Source organism: Mustela putorius, unplaced genomic scaffold (genome assembly GCF_011764305.1).
Source record: "Mustela putorius furo isolate JIRA1106 unplaced genomic scaffold, ASM1176430v1.1 tig00003870_pilon_pilon_pilon, whole genome shotgun sequence".
Classification (NCBI taxonomy): Eukaryota; Metazoa; Chordata; class Mammalia; order Carnivora; family Mustelidae; genus Mustela; species Mustela putorius.
This window is the reverse complement of record NW_025422022.1, coordinates 11,538,607-11,546,427: the sequence shown is the minus strand read 5'-3', so window position 1 is coordinate 11,546,427 and position 7,821 is coordinate 11,538,607.

Below are 7,821 nucleotides of genomic sequence, written 5' to 3'. Positions count from 1 at the left end.
TCCCCTTGAGGCAAACAGGGAATGAAAGGGAAGAGGTCCTTTCAGACAGACAACTGAGTACGTGAAGACAGGGAATTGAGTTTGATGAGCATTTATTGGAACAAAAAAGAATTTATTGGAACTTCCTTTCATGGATCTCACTGAAATGACAAAAGATGGGTGAGGGAAAATGTCTGTCCTCTAAAGTCATACACCTTCCCAAGACTTGAAGCCATGACATCCTTGAAGCTCTTTGATTGACATTATTCAATATGACAGCCATTCTTAGAAAGCAGGTGATCCAAATAAAATGTGCTATAAGTGTAAAATACACACCCCAATTTGAAGACTCAACTGCCCCAAAAGGTAAACTATCCCATTAATAACTTTGTACATTGTTTACCTGTTCAAATGGTATTTTCAATATATTGGGTTAAATGGAACACATTATTAAAATTGACTTCATGGATTTCTTTCCATTTTCTTGAAAGGGGCTGCTAAGTTTAAAATTCTGTCTTTGTGGCTTGCATTGTGTCCCTCTTGGATGGGGCTGGATTGGAGGTTGCTTCTGCCACAGCGCAAGAGAACCTCTGTCACCAGTCCTGTGGGTGATGAGGAAAGGATGGGGTCAAGAGCTGCTGAGGGAACCACAACCATGTGATTTGTGCTACCCTCACTCTGTGCTGAGAGTGTTGAGTTTGAAGCCTGGGGAAGCTTAGCTGGAGAAGAGGTGGTGTCTGGGTCTAGGATCCAAGGGAGAGTTGTGTGTGTCCTGAGAAGCTCGAGGTGCTGACAAGCGTTCTTGGTGAGTGGTGTGTGACAATGCTGTAATTATAGCCTCCCCCCATCTGAACCCCTATAGTTCAGAATTCTCTGGATCATCTGCTTCACTTTTGTTTCTAATATTATAGCATGAATGGAGGGGGTAAGGACTGTGTTAAGAGAAAAGGAAAGGGTAATAGAGAGAAGTTCTACCTTACTTTTTTAGGGGAGTTGATTCTGGTTCTGAATATATTCCATTTGCCCTGCTGGAGGGTCTGAGAGTCTAGTGCATCTCTATCACTCTGCATGACTTGGGGTCACTGGTAGGCAATTTTGGGGTAACCCACAAGGATATGTTTATCTTTTTGAGTTGTGAGAGACTGGAACTGGGTTTTCTTGGGCTGAAAGAGACAGTTTCAGTCTCCAAGACCTGGAGATTCTACCCATTGGCCCATAATCTCAAGGGACAGACTAGATCAACCTTTGGAGGTCATTGAGATTTTTGACCATGCGTTGCAACGGGGCATTGATTCTGTTCCAATCTCTGGCACCGGTTGCTGTGCGATCTTGCCAAAACATCTTTTTGTGTCTTTATATCCTTATTGGTTTATCCATTTCCGGATCTGAATAGCAGAATGCTCTGTAGAGTTACTTCAGAACATTCTTTAAAGTGCAGTGTCAATAGGAACATTGTGCTTTTTCAGGTGGAGAGCACTCTGAAGGAGAACAATCGATTATATTCCAAGACCTCTCCGTGAAACTGAGATATTAATAGGAAAGCATGCTGCCCAATGATAAGGGTGTTGCAGAGGATGGCAATGAACCCTGGGTCTCAGGGTCTCTCTTGCCCATCCAGATTACTCTAGACAGTTAAAGAATACATGGTCTGAACCAGCTCCACACTGCAAACCCAGGTGGGTTATCTCTCCTACTGTGAAGACATCATATCAAGTTTTGGAGAAGAGCTGTTGTAGTCTGTTAGGGCGGGCCTCACAAAGGACACAAATTGGGTGGCTTAAAGAACACAGATTTATGGTCTCACAATTCAGGAGAAGGACTGGTTCCTTCCGAGAGCGGTGAGAGAGACTGTTCCATGCCTCTCTTGCTTCCAGGGGTCTGGTAGTATTTCCTGGTTTGTAGACATGCTGCTCTCTTCTCTGTCTTTATCTCATGGAATGTTCTCCCTGTGTGTATGTGTCCATGCCCAAGTTCCTCCTCTTTATATGGACACCATTCCTCTTTATATGACCTCATTTTAACCTGAAAAGGTCCTCTTGGCCAATAAAGTCATTTCTGGGGTACTGGGGGTGACTGTGTCAACATATAAATTTGGGGGGGGACATAATCCGACCCATAACAAACTCTATTCAAGAAAGTATTGATATGTTTTGCCTTCAGTTATTTTTATGTACATGTAGCAGGTTTGATTAACTACCTTTTGTAGAGGGATACGTGTAAACTAGTCTTCCTTTTCTATAAGGGCAATTATTTGCAATCTCTCACATGTCCCTTCTACTCTGGGGCCTGGTTCCTTAAGCACATTCTACTCCACTGCCATCATATTTCATGCATTATAATGGCCACATTTGGTTTTCGTGATTCTGATCCATTCTGCCCTGGGTAAAGGGATTTACATCTGGTGGTATGGTAGATACCCCCATAGGACCCTCCCAAATGTGTAACTAAAATATTGATTACAGAAAGAAACATCTTTTTAAATACGCCACTGAGCTGGAATAAAAGTAAGGAATCATTAGCGTCTTCTTTGTAAAGAAACTTTTTATTTTGGTATAATTTTAGATTTACAGAGAAGTTGCAAAGACTGTCCGGAGTTCCATTCTGTTTCTCCTGAGGCTGTCCTCTTATACCATGTGGTCCATTTGCCAAAACGAAGATGATAACGTTAGTGCTTTGCTCTTAGCTGAACAGCAGACTTCATACAGAGTTTACCAGTTCCTCCCATTCCAGAATCCAAGCCAGGGGACCACAGTGCATTAGGTGTCACATCATGGGAACGTCCTACTATAGATTATGACCTTGACAGTTTTGAAGAGTCCTGGTCAGGTATCTGGGAGAATGTCCTTCAGTTTGGGTTTGTCTGAGGATTTTCCTAAGGTTACGGAGTTGTAAACAAAGAGAAGCAATGCTGTAAGAGAAGTGAGTATCAGATATCTCTAGGACTTACTGCCAAACCTTGATGACTTGAGACCCTGAGCATGAGTTTTGCTGACCTCATAGGATGTGTGCAACAGGATGTAAAATCTAGGGCTTTCTCAAGGTGAGGAGTAGAATAAAAAAACACTGTCTACCCCTCAATTCCGCCCCCATGTTAAGTGGGGAGCCCAAGGAACTACAGTCCCTGTTAGATTAAAGAGAAATATAGTCCACCACCCAGAATGGGGGCTCTAGAAAACTGCCCATTGTAACCCTAGGTACTGAGGAAAGAACTCTCCATGAGAACCTAGAACCCTAAGCCAACTCTCCTATGTGTTTCCATTCTGAATTCACACTGCTTGGGTCTGCTGAAAAGATTTTGGACACATACAAATGTAGTTTAAAAAGATCCTGGGTAAGAATCACCACTAGGTATAGTTAGTATTATATTGAATATATTTTAATATATCAGGTTATAGAAAGATACTTTAGAAACAAACAAATATATATATATATATATATATATATATATGAATTTTTAAAAATCAGTGATAAATCAGGCTGAAGAAATTGAAAAATTGTGAACTGGAAGATTGATCTAAACAAATTATTCAGTTTGTGGTGCTGTGAGACAAAGATTTAGAAAATGTTCAAGAAAGGTTAAGAGAAAATACAAACAGAATGAAAAACTGTCAGCGCTCCCCAACAGAATTTTCTCTAGTGACAGAGTGTCCTAAGTAGTCACGTGTGGCAACGGGTGACTACTATATTGGACATCACAGGGTTAACTTCTGTGGAATCAATGTTCTAGAAGGAGATTGTTAGAATGGGGAGAACAATATCCAGAGAGATCATGGCTGAGAATTTTCCAGAACTTTGTAAGGACACTGATATTTATTCTAGGAAACCCTCCAAATCTAAGCAAGATAAAAAGAAATATACACCACCACCCACCATAGGCAAAGTGTGGAACACCAAAGAGGAAAAATGAGATTTTTACAAAGTAGCCAGTGCAAAAAGCAAGATCACTTACAAAGGGTTGACGATGAGGCCGATGATGGCTCTTCATCAGCACTGGTGGAAATTGCTGGACAAAGGAACAATATCTTCAGTGTTCTCAGAGAAAACTTATCAGTTTAAAATACTGCATCCTGCAAAACTAGCTTTTATGAATGGGGTTACAACAAAGACATTTACAGACAAACAAACCATCTCTGACAGGGTTTGCCCCAGAAAGACTGCCTCCAAAGCAAATTCTGGAAGATTATTTTAGACAGAAGGGAACCAGCTCCAGGTGAGAGGTCCAAGATTCAAGTAGGAATGATGAGCAAAGACACACATAAGCCTGAATAGAAGACTTTACAGCAATAAACACAATGCCTAGTCTGTGTGGAAAACTAAGCCATAGGAGCTAAAATATGACAGAAAAACAGCGAAAACGTAAGATGTTAAAAAAAAATGTAAGATGGGAGAGGCTTGATCACAGGGTAAGTAAGGTATAAAGGTCTTTGTGTCATTTAAAAGGAAGAACAAACACTAGGAAAAGACCAAAACCTTTAACTTTCTAATAACTAGCAGCTAACAGTGGAACAGAAAAAGACAAAAGGAATAACCCATCCAGAAGAAGGGATATGGAAGGGTCGAAAGGCACAGTTAGTGACCTTGATCAAACGGGCCTGTATAGAGCATGACACCCTGCTGTGGGAAAAAATACCTTATTTTCAAAACACATGAAATATTAATGCAGGCCGCTCGAGGGCTGGGGCCAGCAGACTGGATTTCAAAAGGCTGTACTCACCCATATTGTGGTCTCCTACTGCAAACAAATTAAGTTAGAAATAATATGTTAATGTATAGAGAAATCACATTCATGTGGAGGTTCAACGGATGCCCATAACATGCACACAGACGTCCAAGTAACTTCTGGCTCCAAAAGGAAATCCCCGTGAGAATTTAAAAGTACTTGGGACGGAATCATTAACACATTGAAAATCAACACTTGGGGACGCAGTTAAGCCAGGACTTAGAAAGACAATGCTTACACTGAAAAGCAGGAGGGATCAAAATTATTGAGCGAATCATTAAATTTGAGTACTTAAGAAAAAGAACAGTAGGGTAGAACCCCCCTCCAAAAAAAAACTGGGAAGGAGAGAACAGATATGGTTACTGTTATGACTCTTACTGCTTCAATCGTTCACCACGATTTACTGAGCACCTAATATATACCAAGAAGACAAAGTCCCTAACCTTCCAGCTTCTTTTCTAATGGGGGAGCAGACAGTACATAAGAAAATGAATGAGTGAGTGAATGAATGAATGAATGATAATTTCAAGAGGTGAGAAGCACATTGACATGAAGAACATAGAGCAGAGTGAGGGAGTAGAGGGTGAGGAGAGGGGGCGAGCTGGTGGTGGCTGTTTTAGACCTTGGCATTTCTTCCAAAGTCAGGAACCCATGGAGCCATTAGGAAATGGAAAAGCCCACATCCTAAATAATAGCGTGATGATGGGCTCCCGGCCGGATGCCTTCTGCACGTGGCCATTTGTGGTTGGCCCAGGGCGGTGAGTAGGGAGGCTGCCAATGTGGACACCGGATGAGGCAAGTGGATAATTGCTCCCCAGTACTTAGGTTCCAGAAAAGCTTTCTGAGCCCACTGCCTGGTTCTCTCCCAACCCTTAGACCCAGGTGCTCATGTTGCCCCTGGTGGTCCTGCGATCATGGCCGGCCCCTCCAGCCTTCTGGGCCCCATACTCAGACCACTGTCTTCATCTGTAAGAAATGACCGTGAGGAGTCCTCTCAGGTCTCTGATCCCAGGATGCCAGGAAATTAATTGGTGCTAGGAAATACCTAAAAATGCAGCGATAAGGGAAACACGTATTTCCTTCCTGGGGCACATTTACGCATTGGCAATGCTTTTCTATAACTTAGTCCCCCCACCCTCCACCAACCGCAGAGTTCTGTCAGCTTTTCTGGCAAAGGGAGGAACAGGGAGAGGGGAAAGGTGATGCTACCGTTTGAGAACCCAAACAGACAGCAAAGAAGCTGAAATTTAATTGCAATCAAGGATCAGCCAATGTTTCATTTAAAAGGTGGCATTCGACAAGGGGTTTGAAGGATGTGTAGGAGTCCGTAGATAGGAAAAGGCTTTCCAGAATAACAATGCTGTAAGCAACCCCAACTGGGTAGGGAAGTAGATGGCATCTGTGTCCTGTTTCGGTGATTCCCCAGGTAGGGGCAGGCAGCAGGGGGCTGTGAACCCCTTGGAGAGTGGCTCGCAGAGAGTGTTTGGCATAACAGTAACCTTAACATTTATGCCAGGGGCTATTCTGCGCCTTCCACACCTTTAAAACTTTAATCCTGAGGCCAGTTCTATGAGGTTGGGGACTGACGGAACCCCATTTTATAGACAGTGAAACTGAGTCCTTGGGGGGAACTGCTGCGCGATAAAGCTCGGGCTGGGAGGCAGGTCTGGCATAACCAGAGTTGACACCAGGTGGGGAGAACCCAGCAGCGTCCAGGAAGGCAAAACAGCTGAAGGCGCGAGCTGGGGAACACGGGAAGGAAGGAGTCAGCAGATGGGCAGAAATGCTGGTCTGTGCGCGCCCGGGACCGGAGAAGTCTTGCATCGGCCGACTTTGGTGGTTTAGTGCCTCTTTGGAGCAAAAATGCTCATAATGAAAGTTCTGCTTGACAGATGATAATGGCTCTGGAGGGAATCATGAGGGAAGACGAGTGTGTCCTCGGCATTATCCTAAATGCAGTTACTGGGGAGAGCGGGACGGCGCGAGGCTGGGCGTTCTGTCTCTTGGGAAGGCAGGTCTTGGCGTGTGTGGTGTGGGGCCGGGCAGCAGCTCCCGGAGGGACCAAACCCACACACACCTGAATTCCCAGCCTCTGCTGACTTCGTGCTGCGGATCCTCCTCCCCGCTCCACGGCTGATTTCAAGGTACCAACGTGATGTCACCGTGCACGGGGTTGGGGGAGAGATGTGCAGTCACACAAGAGCCACTGCACCTGGGGATATGCAGCCATGGGCTCTGGGCCTGGTGCAAGATGCCAGAAGGTGGGGAGGCCAATGCATTGTTTCTCACTCCCGCATCTTGGTATCTGACAGGTTGAGCCCTTTTCTTTCGTGGGAACATTTCCCCAGGGGTCTGGAGGAAGGAAAGACAGGAGGTCTTAAGGACTAGAGGCTGCAAGAAAGAGGAAGGTGTACGAGACCCCACCTGACCATGGCGACGTTGACCACCTGCCTCCCAGGCCCTCCTCCTGGTCACCTAGGCCCGGCCCCTGGCCTCCCTGGCCTGTCTCCGGGGAGGCCCGCCTCCCTGGCCTCAACACACAGGACATGAAATGAAAGCCAGAATGCATACATGAACCTGCCCCTGAGAGGCTCCCCTTCCCCCCTCCCCCCAAGTGCCTGCTTGTGCCAAATCCGGTGTTTTCCATCCAGAAGTTATGGCTATAGCTCCAGGAATTTGGAAGAGCAGTATGTCACAGTGGTCAAGAGCACAGTCCTTGGTCTAGGTCCCAGGTCTCCCACTTCTCAGCTGTGTGTCCTCCGGCTGTAACGGAACCCCTCTCTGCCTCAGTTTCCCCAACTATAAAATGGGGGTGAAGGGCTCGCTTCACAGGGCTGTTGTGAGGGTTAGGCTGTTAGCTGGAGAGGCCTCGGAACGATGCCAGGCACAGAGTGTCTGATGCATGCTCGGGACCTCCACCGTCATCATCTGTATTTGTTACTCTCATTGGCGGGGTCTCTCCTTTCGGTGTACACAACTATAATTAGCATGCACAAGGTACCATCTATTTTCATGTTTGTATGCCTTAAAAAATGTCCCAGGTTAAAAGTAACTTCTCATGTTGAATATTCCTTTTTTAAAAAGATTTTATTTATCTATTCATTTATTTATTTATTTGAGAG